Source organism: Lycorma delicatula, chromosome 1 (assembly GCF_047948215.1).
Source record: "Lycorma delicatula isolate Av1 chromosome 1, ASM4794821v1, whole genome shotgun sequence".
Taxonomy (NCBI): domain Eukaryota; kingdom Metazoa; phylum Arthropoda; class Insecta; order Hemiptera; family Fulgoridae; genus Lycorma; species Lycorma delicatula.
The window spans coordinates 325214754-325231799 of record NC_134455.1 but is presented as its reverse complement, the minus strand read 5'-3'; the positions used below and the strand labels follow the sequence as shown (position 1 = coordinate 325231799).

The 17046-nt window shown below is 29.1% G+C and overlaps 1 protein-coding gene across 1 annotated transcript in view; it reads left to right on the top strand.

Annotated features, from left to right (window-relative positions):
• LOC142334215 (uncharacterized) overlaps window positions 1-17046 on the top strand; it is a 163695-nt gene that overhangs the window by 50539 nt on the left and 96110 nt on the right. The gene's annotated exons all lie outside the window — the stretch shown is intronic.

The window sequence follows — 17046 nt, the reverse complement described above, 5'->3', positions numbered from 1 at the left end:
ACAGGCATGACTGTCGTTGCTAAATATGACTACTGTAACAGATTGATGGGAAGGGGAAATGAGGTCACTCCTGAAATATAATAGAACCTTCTAGCAAGGACAAAATGCATGTTACAGATAAAAACAATTTCCATTGTGTTTAAAAATGAATCTTAACCCATATATTATATTTTATTATTTTTATTTATTTTATTCTGTTAAAGAATTTGTGTGAAATGCACCTCTCATTCTATTTTTTGTTTAATTTTCATTATCTTGCTGATCCTGTCTATTTTTTTTTTTTGTTTTATTTCACATTTTGTTACATAATTTACAATTACTTAATGATACTATGTGGCATATATAAAGAGTAAAATATCCATTCAGTTTACTATATTGTTAATAATGTATATGGTGTGCATTTGAAGGACCATAAAAATAAACAAATTAATGAAATGAGGTGGTAGAATTTTGTGCCAGTTTGAATGCCATAACAGTGGATACCGATGTACTTAGTTGAGGTTAAATTAACTAGACTTCTCAGGAATGGTTGGTCTGAGTCTGTACAAGACCACACCTTATTACATGTCATACATATTCATCTAAAATTTGTGTAGAATATTGTTGTAGAATTTATGTAGACATTGAATATGAATGCGTGCTCCATGTTTTTCGTTGTGGTTTGCAAAAATAGACAACTTTATACATATTATTTTGTTGAAAAAAAAATTATCTTCTATTTATGTTTACTGGGTAATCCTTTTTTAGATTTTTTAAGAAGTACATTTAAAACAATTTTTTTAAATTTTTTTATACTTTTTATTAGTATATGAAGAAACTGAACTTGCTTCAGTATACTAGTAGGACCAGGACAGTCATGACTGTTTTTGAATTTTAACTATGACTTTTAAATTTTGACTTTAATGCATTAATTTTAACTCTTGATGATGGCTTCCAAGTAAGCCAAAAGATCTAGAGAATGTATCAACGTACTGGTAAGGTGGATTATATTAATTGTTAATTTATCTTAACACTATTCTCCACCTTCTGCGCATGTGTATTACTCCTCCCTTCTACCTTCTGTGCATGAAATACAGTTCAGCAAGAGGTAACCATGGAATGAAACCATTAACTGTGGAACAGAAGTGAGCTAAAGAAAAGTATATAAAAAAAAGTATGATGTTTTGTAAAATAAATTCATTACTCTACACACTTTTACTTTTTCCACATTTCAGAAGGGTACAGATTTTATTAATTTATAGAGGTGTTTTAGTTGTGTTTTTGTCTATTTTAAATATTTATTCTATCTAAATTTGAAATGTATTAAAAAGTTTTTCAGTTATTTTTATTCTTGACAGGAGAGAGTTTTTCTATTTCCAGTACCTAAGAGAGACTAAGGTATGCATTTCTTCTTCTAATGTAGAGGTTCTTATATTTAACTATATTGGAATCCAGATTTTAACCTTGTAATCTTTGTAGGTCCATCTTGATTGGTTGGTGTTTCAGTTTTATCACTAAATTTGTTTCATTTAAAATCTTTAGATTCAATAAAGATGAAACAATGTTTTTCCTTAAATTGCTATTTCATTTCATAAACATCATCAGTATATAATTTAGTGATTAAATTACATATCTTTAATCTTGTTTTGTAATTAGATAATTTTTTAGTAACTTGAATTGGGTATTCAGTTTTTTCTTAAGGTTTGTGTGTTGATAGTGATGTACATTTTGACAGTAAAAATTTATTCAGGTTGATTGTCATAACTGTGTTGCTAGACTCATAATATGATTTGTCTGTTGTATAGTAATTAGTGCTTTGATCTATTTGTTAAATTAATGACATCATGTTTTATTCATTGTTTAATTTTTTTATACTTTGTATTATGTCTGTTTCTTATTGTAAAATTTCACAAAAAATAAGTATTGTAATTTCAAATTTACTTATTGATTTCACTAGTTTTTTACACCTTTGTAGTTTGTTAATAAAATATAGAATATTTATTGTTTTGGACTTAGCTGTTAGTCATTTAAAAAAATTATCATTACAAAATTTTATTACTTGATTTTCTTCTATATAGTGTTACTTATAATTTTTTTTTGTATTTTACGAAACAGTAAGTTAAGAATAATGTAATATAAGTTGGTCAGTGCTTGCTTCGCTCGCCCTTCCTGTCTAGCCAGGGGCCTGTGCCCCCTGGATTCCCATGTGTTCATTAAACTTGTGCTTATGAGAATAATAATGATAAATAGAAATTATACCTTTTTCAATTTATAATCGGTGTATAGTAATTTCTTCAGAGCAACAGTTTGGTCAGTGCAGGACCCAAAACCCGGGAGTCAAGTGGGAGAACTCATTGTGAGTAGACGTGAATTTCTTCATTCTGTGTTTTTCAGTGTTTTATGGTGGTTTTTCGGATTTTTTATTGGATTGGGCGATTGGCTTTTTGAGTGATTTTTAGAAGTGTTTTTATCTGATTTTTAAGTTTTGGAAAATGGATGAATGACTTATCAAGATTTTAACATCATCCTTATTACTATAGACTTTAAGGATCATATTTGTGCGACTAGTAGCTGTACAGGTCAATACTTGTCACTATGTTGTTTATGAAAGTAGTTGTGAATAGCCAAGCTCATTGTGAGTTGAGACTTAAAAATGTTATTCTAAGTCATACTACAGACAGTAGAGGGACCTTTTTTCTTTATTATCTCAGTACCCGATTCTCTAACCTTCTTACCCTCCTGGATCTATCCGTTTTGGGCCACTCTCTATCGATGGTGAGGTGATCAAAAACCACCCTCCCTCAAACCCACCAAAATTTTTCTTCCCATTTTGGGATCATACATATTTTTTATATCGACTTTTTTATCGAGTGGGGTGTCTAGGGGCCTTTAATGCATACCTTTTCAATAGGAAATGAAGAACTTTCCTGAAATGTTCCTACTGTGAAGAAATTGACACATATGTTTTTCGAGTGTGTTAGATGGCAAGAGGAGAGGCAACAATGTGATGCAATTGTTGGCCATTTTAATACACATAATTTGGTGGTTAAGTTATTAGAAGGAGAAACCTCCTGGAAGGCAATTACTGCCTTAGCAGAAAATATCCTGTGTAGGAAGACAGCCGAGGAGCTAGTTTAGCAGTAATGCCTAAAGGGCAGATGGTGAGGGGCAGCCTGGTTATTGAGGTGGCTGGGGGCCCCTTGGGGTCGTCGTCACTGTTAATGTGGCCAGGACCCTACGAATCATCCAGAAGTTCCCGCAAGACAGCAACAGTATGAGGAGTAATGCGGAAAGGTGGGAATCTATACTGCCATAGCAGGGGTGGTTTTTTAGTTGGTGTGAGGCCGACACTACCGTCTGTGCAGGCTGGGAGAGCTTTTTCCTCCTCCTACGAAAAAAAGGACCCAAAACCCTTTTGGGTGATGTGAAGGATACAGGTTTCAAAATAGTTAGCCTTCATCTTAAATAACTGGTTACCTGTTATTTGTATGAGTAACAATATATTTTGTCTGGTTTTTAACATTACCCTACAAACACCACTAGGAGGTGAATATACTTTGTTTCTCATTTTTTTAAATAATTCTTTAACTTTATATTTTATGTTTTTTAGTCAAATAACCATCGATAGATGCAGCCAGTGTTGTATTGCACATACAGTAACAATGGTAGTGTTGGTGTTGGTTGCCGCCATGCCATACGCTGTTGCACCCCTTAAAAATTGAAATTAGAATAACTTGAAAATGATATTTAGATATCTATCTGAAGAGTATTTGCAAACTCAGATTGAATGAATATCCCATTTAGTGTAGCCAGAAATGGTGAAAATTTGCAATTATTCGTAAAGATTGCTTTACTTTTCTTCATCCCTTTCAAGGTTGAATTTCAAAAAATCTTGAACATGAAGAATACGCACACCAAAAATCAAGTTGATATCTTCACTTATCGTCGAAAAATTAAAAAAATAATAATAAAATTTAATGTTACCCCATTTTAACCCTTTAAACTCGGAATTTCAAAAAGTCTCCTCTCAGTGTGCACTGTAAGAGGAACTTGAATACAAATGTTCATCAATTTATCTTCAGTAGTTTTTTCTGGGTTTTGATTACAAGTCAGTCAGGACATCTTGTTTTATAGATACAGATATAATATTATAAATGATAGTAATATATAATATCATTTATAATAATATTATTAATTAAGAATAATTATTTTACTGAAATTAATTTTTTTAAGATTGATATTATTCCTCTGTACTGTTAAATTACACTATTAAATAAATGTAGTACAGAATATTGAGATAAGACATATCTTACCTTAATTTTTCTTGAAAGTACTTTCGCAGATTCCACACCCTCAGTCATGATTGAAATAACTCTGTTATTGCATAATAAAAATCTAAAAATAAAAATAAAAACAAATAAAATAAATAATAAATATAAAAAATGCACTATAATGTACAATATATTATTATTATGCATTATATATACAGTTTATGTATTATTCAATCTAATTATATTCTATAAACTTATTCAGCAACTCCGCAAAGTACAGAATTAAAGAACATTCTTACCTTATTTTTTTTTTCATTAAAGTGCTTTTGGGCATACCATCTTCAGTAATGTTTTTTAAAATTTTTTCTGTTTTACATTTACACATTAAATACACATGATAAGTTAAAATTTGTATAACAAATATTTTTTCAGTCGGTAAAAAATTTTTTTGTAAATTTAAACTCAGAGTACAGTAGTACTGTATTAACATATTGACAACATGTTAAAGGAAATTTTAAATATTATAACGTTTTAAATTAAAAAAAAAAATTATTGACTGACCAAATATTTATTCTACAAATTTTAACATATAATATGTATTTTAATGTGTAAATGCAAAAAAAAAAATTATAAAAACATTACTGAAGATGGGCTATGCCTGAAAGCGCTTTAATAAAAAAAAAAGTGAGGTAAGAATTTTCTTTAATTCTGTACTTTGTGGAGTGGCTGAATAAGTTTTTTTTTATATAATTAGCAAGAATTTACATACAGAGGAAATATGGACTACAAAAAATTTAGTTTAAATAAATTAATATTATTAAATATATAATAAAATAAACACTAACATCCCATTTCCTAATCCAAGAAGAAAGAAGACCGCTGACGAACAGCAAAGATTGTGGAAGAAAAGTCTAGCAGCTGCCCGATGGAAGAGAGAAGAGGTCTGCCCTTTTCCCCGTGCTGCCCTTTCCGGGCCATGGGACTATTAAAGATTTACAGTTTGTAAATTATTTACAGTCAGTTTATGGAAAGGCAAACTACAGAAGAAAAGAAGAAAGAATGAAAATTGGCCTGCCAACATGAAGAGGAATCCAGCACGATAGAACCCAGCAGAGATGCAGCAGCGATGGCAGGCCAAGTGAAGGAAGACTACAAACTTCAACTTCATCTCGCCTATCACCCACCACCCTCTTTGCCTAATTCTTACAATTATGGTCCCTGTCAGCATATGCAGTTCCCTCCAGAAGGGAGGTGCATTGCTTCCTCCAAACACTGGGCCTCCTGAAGGTGTATTCCTGTTAGGCTGAACGGGGCTAGCACCGAAAGGACTTAAGGAGATGAACTGAACGGGAATCACACCAGGAGTACAAATCTCATATGCGCCTAGTCTCTCATGATCAGCCCCAGTCAATTATTTCTCATTGGTCTAAAGAACCAGAACACAAATATCAAATTTGTCCATAAATAAAACATCAAAATCTGTATTGCCACTAAATAAATAATGACCCGCCCAATAAACGAAAGACACAGCAGCAAGGGACATTTGTCCAGGCTCTACGATTAGTAGGGAGATAAACTCCCACTATCCTTGCCTTTCGTTCCAAAATACTAAAATCTGCAATAGATAGCAGCACTTGTTCAAATTTATGTGCAATTTTCACTATTTTTATTTTTAGATTTTTATTATTCAATAATGGAATTATTTCAGTCATGACTGAGGATACCGCATTACGTGAAAGTACTTTCATGAAAAATTAAGGTAAGATATGTCTTATCAAAATATTCTGTACTACTTGGTTTTAATTTTTAGAATTTAAATATAAATTAAGAATAATTTTTTTTAAGCTGTATTATCTGAGACAGTAATATGCAGTGGTATCAAATAATGTAATATTAAATCATAAGAGTAGTAACATACTACTGTTTTATTTGCCATCACCATTCTTCATCATCTTTGCCATTGCATACCATTGAAATACAGTCAATTTCAGCCAAGTTTCATGAAAAAAGAAATCCACCTTTATGAAAGAAAGGATTTCAGTTTTACTTTGTTAGAAAGTTTTTGTGGTAATTTACCTTCTGTACGGTGAGGTTTTTTATGTTTAAGTTACGTTATTCAATTTGAAATATTTCTGTCATTTTTAGCATTATAATTATGGGCATCTTTATCTTTATTCTTTTATAAGCTTAATAATTTTACGTATGTAATATTTCAATAAATATAAAAACATGAAACTTTCAATGAACTTAGTGAACAAAAACTTCGTAGCTCTTGTTTATTTCTTTTGTAACAGAGATGGTAATTCACTTTTAAGATATAAAAGTTCTTTCTAATTAGAATATAGTGAAGCACCTTTAGAAACAGTTCCGTATCTGATGTGTGATGTAATTAGACAAAACGATTGATAACTGCTCTACTAAAGTTTTGATCATAATTTAGTAGTTTTTCATAAATTATATGTACCAGATACTTCTTAAATGCATAATTCATTGTTATATTTGTCTTTTTATAAATATTTGTTGACAGTTAATTTGCATTCTTGTTAATATATTTGTTCAAAGATTCAATAACACTTGCCTTTTACCATTTTAATATTAGTCTATTTCTACTTTGATATTTGTGATGTGATTGTTTATAAATCTCCCTGGTTATTTATTGTAAGTATATGTATATAAACTTTTATCTGAATGAATGATTGACAGATTATCTATATACATAACATTATTGGCTTTTGTTAACTACTCCCCAATTCATGGGTGTAGATGATAAATAAAATGGGACTGGATATTGAATTGTGTGAAACATCTAATTTCACTTCAAGGTGTTCAGAATACGGTGTCATAATTTTTCTACTAACACCTACATTACTAACATTCACCTGCTCTTAATTTCTCTCATGATGTAAAATGCTTTAATAAGATCCAAAGTTCAGAATTTATTTTTTCTTTATTGTTTTAACCTTAACTGTTTTTTTTTTTTTTTTTTTTACAAAAGAGGCTGGAACAGTTTAGTAGATTTTTTCTGAAATCACATGCTCATTTACTAGGATTTATATTGATTTTATTTTACATAATCTGACAAACATATTGTTTGAAAAAGGTAATGACAGAATACCAACTGATCTTTAATTATTGTTCTCAAACTCTTTTTATGAACCAGTTTAATTTGCAACAATTTTAGAACTACCTGAAAGTACACCCTCACTTAAGGAAGTATTTTTAAAATGACCAAGTAGCCTCAATAAGAATCTTTTACAACTTTTAATTGCTGGAGATTTCCTAGTAATTGTAACCTATTTTTTTCTAGAGATTGTATAAATGATTCAATTTTTGTTTATGATAAAGGAACTAGTTCAATTTTTCATCTGTAATAGCTTGAACAAAAACTGTAAAACTTTCTTTTATTATTTTTAACCATGTTCATTGTTATTTCTTGAAAGTGTTCATTTACTCATTTCAAACTGGCTAATAACTTGTTTTTTCGTGTTTTTTCATCTTTATCTTTCTTACTTTGCTTATTTTGATTCCCTCTTCAGTGTTTGTTTCACTTCAAACTACTATTTATGAATTTCTCTATTTATTTGGTTTTAAAGCCAGTTTTTTAATTTTTTTTTAAATAATTTCTGTTACTTCTAATGTAGCATTGATCTCTTCTTAATGCCTTTCTTATTGACTTTATAAATACAAGAACTTTTAGAATTTCTCTTAAGGCTAACTTTATCATTCAATTAATTTCATTTTGTGCTTTTGGTGGGATTGGGATGGTTTGGTTACTGTAGTTAAAGCTGATTCAAATAATCAACTTTAGCTACAGTAGTATTGGAGTATGATCCACTAACTAAATTTACTATTATTTTTGTTTTTAGTTGCAGTTACTCTATTAACTCACTCATTCAAATTTTAAGATATATTTTTATCTGTTGAGTATTTCTTCTAAAATCATAGATAAATTATTTATAAAACTATGAGTTACTTCACAGAGATTGATGAAAGTCCAAAATACAAGAATGCTCAAACTTATTGATCATATTTCCATATTTTTTTCAGAACAGTTAAAAAATGTTTAACCTTTATTGTTTCTTGTTATATTTTTAATTTTTTTCTTTCCAAACATTGAAACACACCTCCATCTTTAAATTCATTATGAAAGTATGAATCTGCAAGTTTTTAATTTGCTAAATTCCACTGTAACATTTTTTTATCTTTTATTTGTGCTCTATGAAAACTGTTATCAGCGACTAGTTACAAAATGAAACCTCAAAATTTTCTAGCTATTGGATCAAAGTGCACTCATTGTATGACAATCATTACTTACTGTAGTGCATTAACATGATTATTCTCTATGTATACCAGTTTTGTTAATATTAATCGTAGGTTTTTATGATTTTAACTGTTTAGTACCTTCTTTAGAGAACACTTTTATTTCTTAATCCTTTTTTTAATTCCTTGTGGACATTTTACCTCATCTACTTGCTTCTTTTGCTGTATTCATAAATTTTAATTTTTTATTATTCTTTCTGTTGATTTTCAGGATAAAGCGTAGAAAAATAATATTGTTTGAATGTATCTAAAAAGATGTCTTAAGTATTTTAAAATGTTTATTTTATTTAAAATCTTATTAGATATTGTAAAATTGTCTCATAAAATTTTTTGAATAGCTAAGTACTAATTTTTATTAATAGAAATACTTTTTAAAAAATTGCTAATTTTTAAGAAATAAATTGTGTAATTTTCTTTAAATATATCTAAATTTTTTAAATATTTTTGAAAAATTGTGTATGCACATTTTACATTTTATTTTTGTATGGCTGTTTCCTTGATTCTATTTTGTGTATATTTTCTTTATTCCTGATACATGAAAATTTAAATGTAATTAAAGAAAATCTATTGATTTTATTTTTTTTATAAATTTATTTTATTTAGAAACTATTCTTTACATCAATATTAAATTTTAACGTCTTTCTCTCTTTACATAAGTATTTTATGATTTTTTTTTATGTAATACTTTTTTTTTATGAATATCAAAATTAAATCTGTTTATTGATAACAAAGCATTAAAAAATATTTTTCATAATACCGATTTTCAAATAAACATTGGTGTTAGATTAGTTCTTTGAACAAGTAATATGCCATAAAGATTTCAAGTAAACATCCAGTTGCAGAAATATTGGAAAAGAAAAATAATATAACAATGAAATTTCCTTTTGTCAAGATTGACAAAGCAAAGTAAAGAAGCAGATGAGCATTTTCTGGTGGTATAAGTACATTAATGTACTTCAAAAAATAAATAAATAAATGAAAGTTATAATAAATAAAATCTGTTTTTGGAGTTCACTTTAGACTCTTTCGAGTTTAAGCTCTTTAGAAAAATATGGATTAATCCAGATTGTCATCATACATCATGTCCATTGCACCAAAACTGTACATATGGGGCTTTTCTGCTTATGAAGCCTGTATTTGCTGGTGGTAACCAGAACATTCTGTGAATCACATCATGATGGATGATTTGCCCTAATCTGGTGTTCAGTGGGGAGGGTGAAGAAAAATCTAAGAGGCTTAATAGCAGTGGTCATATGTGGTTAACCTAACACCATATAAAAAAAAAATATATATTATTTATATGGTGTATATTGTATACACCATATAATATATGTAGGGTGTATCGCAAATTCCCCTGGGACTTTCATAACCTATTCTACTCATGAAAATAATGAAAAAAATCATAAATATATCTCCTAAAATGTTTTGTTTGCGAGTAACAACTAGTGAAATTTTTCACTCAGATTTCAGGTACCCCAGTGAAATGAGGATATACTGAAATTTTTAGGACGTTAATTAAGAAACAGAATTGGTGATTTCTTACAGCTTTTGACTTGAAAAATGGAATAGATTAGGTCCAAGAATCATATCTGCAATAGTTTTTGAGAAAACTGGGGTGAAAACCAATAATTGGGGTAAAAACCCATGTTTTTTATTTTTGACATACAATAACTTTGTTAAATGGGTAATAAACACATAAAACTTTTATAAAAAAACTTGTATTGAATTTAACTCTGAAACAGATGTACGGTAAGTTGAATAAAACATAAAAAAGGTAGAAAAATTGAAATTCTACTTAGAAACATTACATTAGACCAAAGTGCATTTATACATACTAATTTATAATAAATGCTCAAAAGTGAGCCAGCCATTTTCAACACATTTCTTGGCACACTTCTGCTGTTATTGCTCTTTTTATTCCTTCAGGACTGTTCTTAAGTTGTTCAGCTGAATCCATAACGCGAACAATTAATTACTCATGAGAATGTATTTTTGTTTTGTGTGAAATATTTTTCATTCGTCCCTAGAGAAAAAAAATCTAAAGATGTTAGAATCAGGTATTTTGATAGTCAGTTATGTGGACCTCCATGACTGATCCATTTTTCAGGGAAATGATCAATTTAACTGAGTGGAAATAGAACAAGAAAAGTGAGAAGTGGGGAGGTGCACTATTGAACTGGAATATACTTTGTGTCTCAGCGCTAGAGGAATATCTTCAAGCAGCTGTGGTAATTCTTCTTGAAGAAAGTGCTGGTAGATCTCAGCATTTAAGCGGCCAGGTAGTATGGGCGGTCCAAACAGTTGATTGTGAAGAAAGTCATACCATACATTGATGCTAAATCAGTGTTTAAAATTGCCTTTCACCGTTTCATGAGGATTTACTTCTACCCGTGTGCTCATCATGTAAGTTCTTGATGCCTCTTGAGTGAAATTTTCCTTGTCTGTAAACAAAAATACATGTAGAGTTGTCGATTTGTATTCCACCAGTTGCAGAACTCAAAGCGAAGTGGACCTTCTCCTGGGTGTTGATATTGAACTGGATACAATAAGGATAAAAGTTGTTTTGTTTAAGTGTCCTACAAACCATCAAATGCAAAACTCCGATCTGCTTAGAAAGATGTCATGGACTGCTCTGAACTACATCAATAATAATTTCATCTATAACAGCATCATGTTGGAGAGATTGTTCGTATCTGGTACGAATACTAGGTAGTGAACCTGTTTCCTGAAAATAGAGAAAAGTTGCGCTAATTGTTTTCCAACTACATCAATAATAATTTCATCTATAACAGCATCATGTTGGAGAGATTGTTCATATCTGGTACGAATACTAGGTAGTGAACCTGTTTCCTGAAAATTGAGAAAAGTTGCGCTAATTGTTTTGGGATCTGGAATCCTGTGATTGGGAAAACTTATTTTTATTCTACTGCAGCATTAGTAGCATTATCCTCACACACCCAAAATGAATACCGCATCAGCATATTTCTCTGTTGTAAATAAGTGCGGCATTATTTCAATGGCAAACCAATCACGTTCAAACTAAAATTCATTGAAAACCTTTGTTAACTATAGAACAGTTCACAGTACCTGATATAATTAATGTGCCTTACAGAATGATTTAAACACTAATACAATATTGCACATTGTTGATCAGCTGTTGTTTTATTGCTAACGTTGAAAAAATAATTTTTCAAATAATTTGTTGTATTTTGTCTGTAATAAAAAAATTATCTTAGTAATTTTTATTTTACAATTATGTAATTTCCAGTTTTTAAAAAAAAATATTTTAACAATAAATTTTGTTTTTAGAAATTTTTCACATTACCAAAAAAAAAATTTATTTTTGTTACAAATGCTTTTCAGACAAATATAATGTAATGTACTGTTTCTAAATAAAATTAAAATTTTCCTAACTTTTCCTTGTTTAATTCAAATTATCTTATGCCATTTTGTTCAGAATTAAATTCTCTATAAGTTTTATTTAAAAGTTTTATATGTTTATTACCCATTTAACAAAATTTATATACATTAAACATAATAAAACAGGGTTTATTACCCCAATTTATTGGTTTTCACTTCAGATTTCTGCAAAGTTGTTGCAGATAAGGTTCTTGGACATAAAACACAGGTTTTTTTTTACCACAATTTATTGGTTTTCACCTCAGATTTCTCCAAAGTTATTGCAGATAAAGTTCTTGGACCTATTTTATTCCATTTTTCAGGTCAAAAACTGTTAGAAATTGCTAATTCGGTCCCTTAATTAATGTCCTAAAACTTTCAGTATGACCTTATTTCACCAGGGTAGCTGAAACTGAGTGAAATCTTTCACTAGTTATAACTCACAAACGAAGCATTTTAGGACATATATATTTATATGATTTTTTTCCCATTTTCATGAACAGAAAGTTCTGGGAGGACTTCATGATACACTTCATATATTAGCATCCCTGTTGTGGCTTTGTTCATGTTATATGGTTACTTTTACTGGCATGTCCTGTTGCAGTCAAGGGATGTTTAACCAGTCAGAACTTGCTTTGCTCACCCTTCCCTGTTCAGCCAGGTGACTCTGCCCCTGCACCCACCTGTGTTTATTAAACTCATGCTTGTGAGAGTAATAATAATAATAAATAAAAATTAAATACTGTTCAATTTATAAAAAATGATCAGTATATTGTAATTTCTTCAGAACAACATTTAGTTTCAGTACAGAACCCGGTTTTTAGATTTCCCGTTTCAGCTTCTCTTGTGAAATACACAATCAGAATTACAAAGATAAATGATCGTCACAATGTACCAAGTTTCATAAAGATTGATTCAATACTGGTAGTATAAAATAATAAAAAGGTAAAAAAACAATCTATGTTTTTTCTCCTTAAAATGTTAAAATTCAAAAAACTGAATATGGTTTGATATTTATCTAAAGAGTGTTTGCAAGCCTAAACCCAGTAAATTCGTTTAATACAGTTGGAAATGGGAAAAATTTGCAGTCATTGTTGAAGGCTTTTTACCTTTCTTCACTCCTTTCAAGGTCGAATTAAAAAAAAAAAAAAAAATTGGTTTTCACGTGAAGATTATGTACACCAAAAATCAGGTTGACACCTTCACTTGTTACTGGCAAATTAAAAAAATAGTAAATTTCATTGTTACTGCAGTCTAAGTCTTTAAACTCAGAATTTCAAAAAGTCTTTTCTTAGTATGCATTTACACTGAAAGAAAAAATTTACATTATGGAAATTTTCATCAATGTATCTTCAGTAGTTTTCTCTTGGTGTTGATTATGAATTTTGCAAATCACTCACACATATTCTTTTATTTGCTGGGTGATTCTAGAGGAAAGGGAAGTAATTTTGGAACTGATTGTTGAGTTTGAAATAAGGAAAAAGGTTCATACAAACATATCAAAAAACGCTTTGTTATTGAGCTTAAGCAAAAAATTTCGGATGAAGCTATGTTTAACTGCAATTAAAAAATACACAGAATTCATGTCAGTGGTCTGAAGAAAACCCATATGTAGTTGAATCCAATTTCCAGCAATGATTTTCAGTGAATGTTTGATGGGGCATGATTGACAACCAATAATTAATTGGCCATTTCATTCTAGAACAATATAAACATGACTGACAGATTGCTTGCATTCTCAATGCCGTTGCCCTTATAAAGGAATGTGAAGATATCACATTCAGAAAATGTCAGGAAACGAGGTGAAAGTGCATCAACATCAGTAGTGGAATTTTTGAACTTTTTTTGTTAATTAATACAATATTAATTATATTTATTTTTTTTTAAACAAGATAAAAATATTTTTATTTTTTCAAAGGTCTAAATTATTGTATAGACATATTATTATACTTATACATAGACATATTATTACTCTATTATTTTACATATATAGCAATATCATTTTGCAGTAGTAGCTGAACTAATTGTATATAATTTGTATATTTAACATTAATTAGACGAGGTTAGCGAGTAAAGTGAGCCTAGCTTATGTTGATATAAACAAGACTCCACTTCATTTTTTGATGATATCGCCATATAAGCTGCTTGAAGCTTGTGCATGGGATATGGAAATGAAATTTTGTAGCGTATGAAAAATGCCATTTCTGACCAGGATTCGAACCCAATTCTTCAGGATGAAACACTGAGATGCTACCTTGCATTTATATTCATACATATCCTCATTCATGTTCTGAAGTAATACCTCCTTTGAAGTATTACCTTACAGGTTCTTGAGGCTAAACAGAAAAAGAAAGAAGGTTATGTTGATATATGTATGATTCATCAGTACATGGAATCAGCATAACCTATGCTCATTTTGCTCACTAACCTCATCCAATTAACATTAAATACTTTAAACCTTAAATTACTATTAAGACTAGCATTAGATAAGTAAAAAATAATAATAAGAAAATTTTATAAAATAATATGTGTGCTGGTTAATGCACAAGAACCCATTTGTCTCTTAAGTTTTGTTTTTAATAACAAAAGTTGATTTTTTAAATTTTCATAGATTTTATTACATCAATTAATTTTCTACAAGTTTTGATAATGAAATTTAATTATTTGTTACTCATTTAATGAAGTTATGTACTTCAATCTAAAAAAAAACATGTTTTTCATCACTAAATTCATCTGCCACTTTTTACATCATGAAAACTATGGGAGATACAGTTCTGGTTCTAGGTTTATTCGATTTTTCACCAAAAAACGTAAAAAAAACTATGAAGTTTGCCTCCCTTATACACCTTAAATATTTCAGTATGACCTCATATCACAGGGAAACTGAAATTTGATTGAAATCTTTTGCTAATCATAACTTGATCACAAAGCGTTTTTGGATGTGTGTTTGTATGAACTTTTTCCTTATTTCAAGCTCTAGAATCAGTTCTCAAATTATTATTTTTTTCTCCTGAATCATTCTGTATATAGATATTGGTTTTAAAATTATGCATTTATACATTGGAAAAGGTATTGAAAAAGATGTGAAAAAATACACGAGAGAATATATGAAAGCATATTGAAAAAAAATGAAAAATATGCTAAAGTGTGTGTTTGTCGCATATATTTTATTTAATTTATAACTATTTTAGTTGTAATTGTGAAAGCAGATTTCGCTGTTATTTTGCATGATTTGTGGGCCTTTTAAGTTATTGTTTTTTTATTCATTTATAATGTGTCTGTTGGGTATGACATCCATCTGCTTTATAAACTCTGCTATTTGGCTTATTTTTTATTTTTTTTATAACTTTTTTAATGTTAGTTTATACCTCTAAGAGGCAAAAGTTTCTAGTTAAATAATTCTACAATTTTTAAAAAAATTGTCATTACTTTGTCACTAACTTTTTATTTCAGTTTAATTTTAGTGCTTTAATTCTATGATTATAAAAAAGTTTTTTTTATAAAAATTATAAAAAAGTTTTTTGATTCTAAACATAATGTACTAATTGTATTTCAGTTGTTGTAAACTAGTTTTTTATTTTTTCTCATAAGAAGAAGGAATTAATTTTCCAATGTGTTTTTGCATCATTTTGTGAAATTTTACACAATCTGGACATAGTATATTTTACTAGTATATTTCTCTGTTTGTATTTTTTCTGCCGTAGAAGGAAATCGTATCGTGGTGTTTGAGAGTCTGAGATAAAGTATTTTTTTTAATTTCAGCCTCTAGGATTTACTTTCTAAGATTTCTCAATTAAAAGTGTCTTTGACCCGAATGACTAATTTTCCTTTATATTGGATTAATGTTATCCAATAGTATGGATACATTTGGATATTATTTTTTATTTTCTTTTAGGTTTACATACTTCCAGCAACTCCTGAAGGGATTTAACTGAAAAGTTTTTACTTCAGTCGGATACTTCCATACACACATGTCCTTTTATGTATCTTTGAGTTTCTTTTAATTTCTGAAGGAAAAGTAATCTTTGTTGCAGTATACACTTGTACTTGTCAAAAATTAATTTTTAAAAATTACATAAAAGTTGGAATTTCCAATAGAATGTTTGTGGGGAAATCTCTTTTAATTTTACTAATACTTTTAGTGTGATACTCTTCTCTTTGGTTTTATTTTTTGGTAATGTTGGAATTTGTGATTTGTCATTGATCTGGATTTGGTTTAATTAGGTTTGGTAAAAAATTTTATTACTTTTTATATCACTGCTGGTTAAATACGAAAGTAATCTTGATTGTGCTTGACAGTGTAAGTAAATTTTCTAATTTTATATTTTCCTACTGACAAAAGTGACTTCTTTCTCAGAATCTTAGTTTCATTTGATACAGAAATCGTTGTTTATTTAATTAAAAATTGCGTGTAAGTACGGGAATATACATTTTTATTTGTTAAATTGTATATTAAAAAGTATGCATTTTTATTTGTTAAATTGTATATTAAAAATTATGGAATGTATAGGTGTTCAGTTTTGATAACATAATGTAAGCAGTGCAGAAATTATTGTTCAGAAGCAGAAAGCAATCGGTTAACTTTCATTATTATTCTCATTTTTCTATTCATTAGGTCATTAAGTATTTTACATTAGTATTCTGCTTACAGTTATAACACCTGATTGTATTTACCGGTCAGGCGCTTGGCAGGATATCGATCTCTATCGTTAGCTATTAAGTATTTTAGCCATCAGTGAAAGCATTGCTAGTTCCATTTTTCAGTTATATTTAGTTTAGTAGTTATTAAAATGCGTCTTACTTTACATTTCCTTTTCGTTATGTATCGTTTTGATGTCAGATTAAATGAGGTTAATTGTCAGATTAGTGTCAAAATTAAGAAATTATTTATGAAGCTTTTATTTTTAGACGTTTCTAATAAATCTTTAATGATATCTTGTAGTATTGTACTCCGGAATATTTTGTGAGGAATCGATTTCATAGATTTACGAATACAATATATCATTATTGTCCGTACCTCGTAAAAAGTCAACCAAAACTGGTTGACTTTTTACGAACGATTGTAGAAATATTTGTA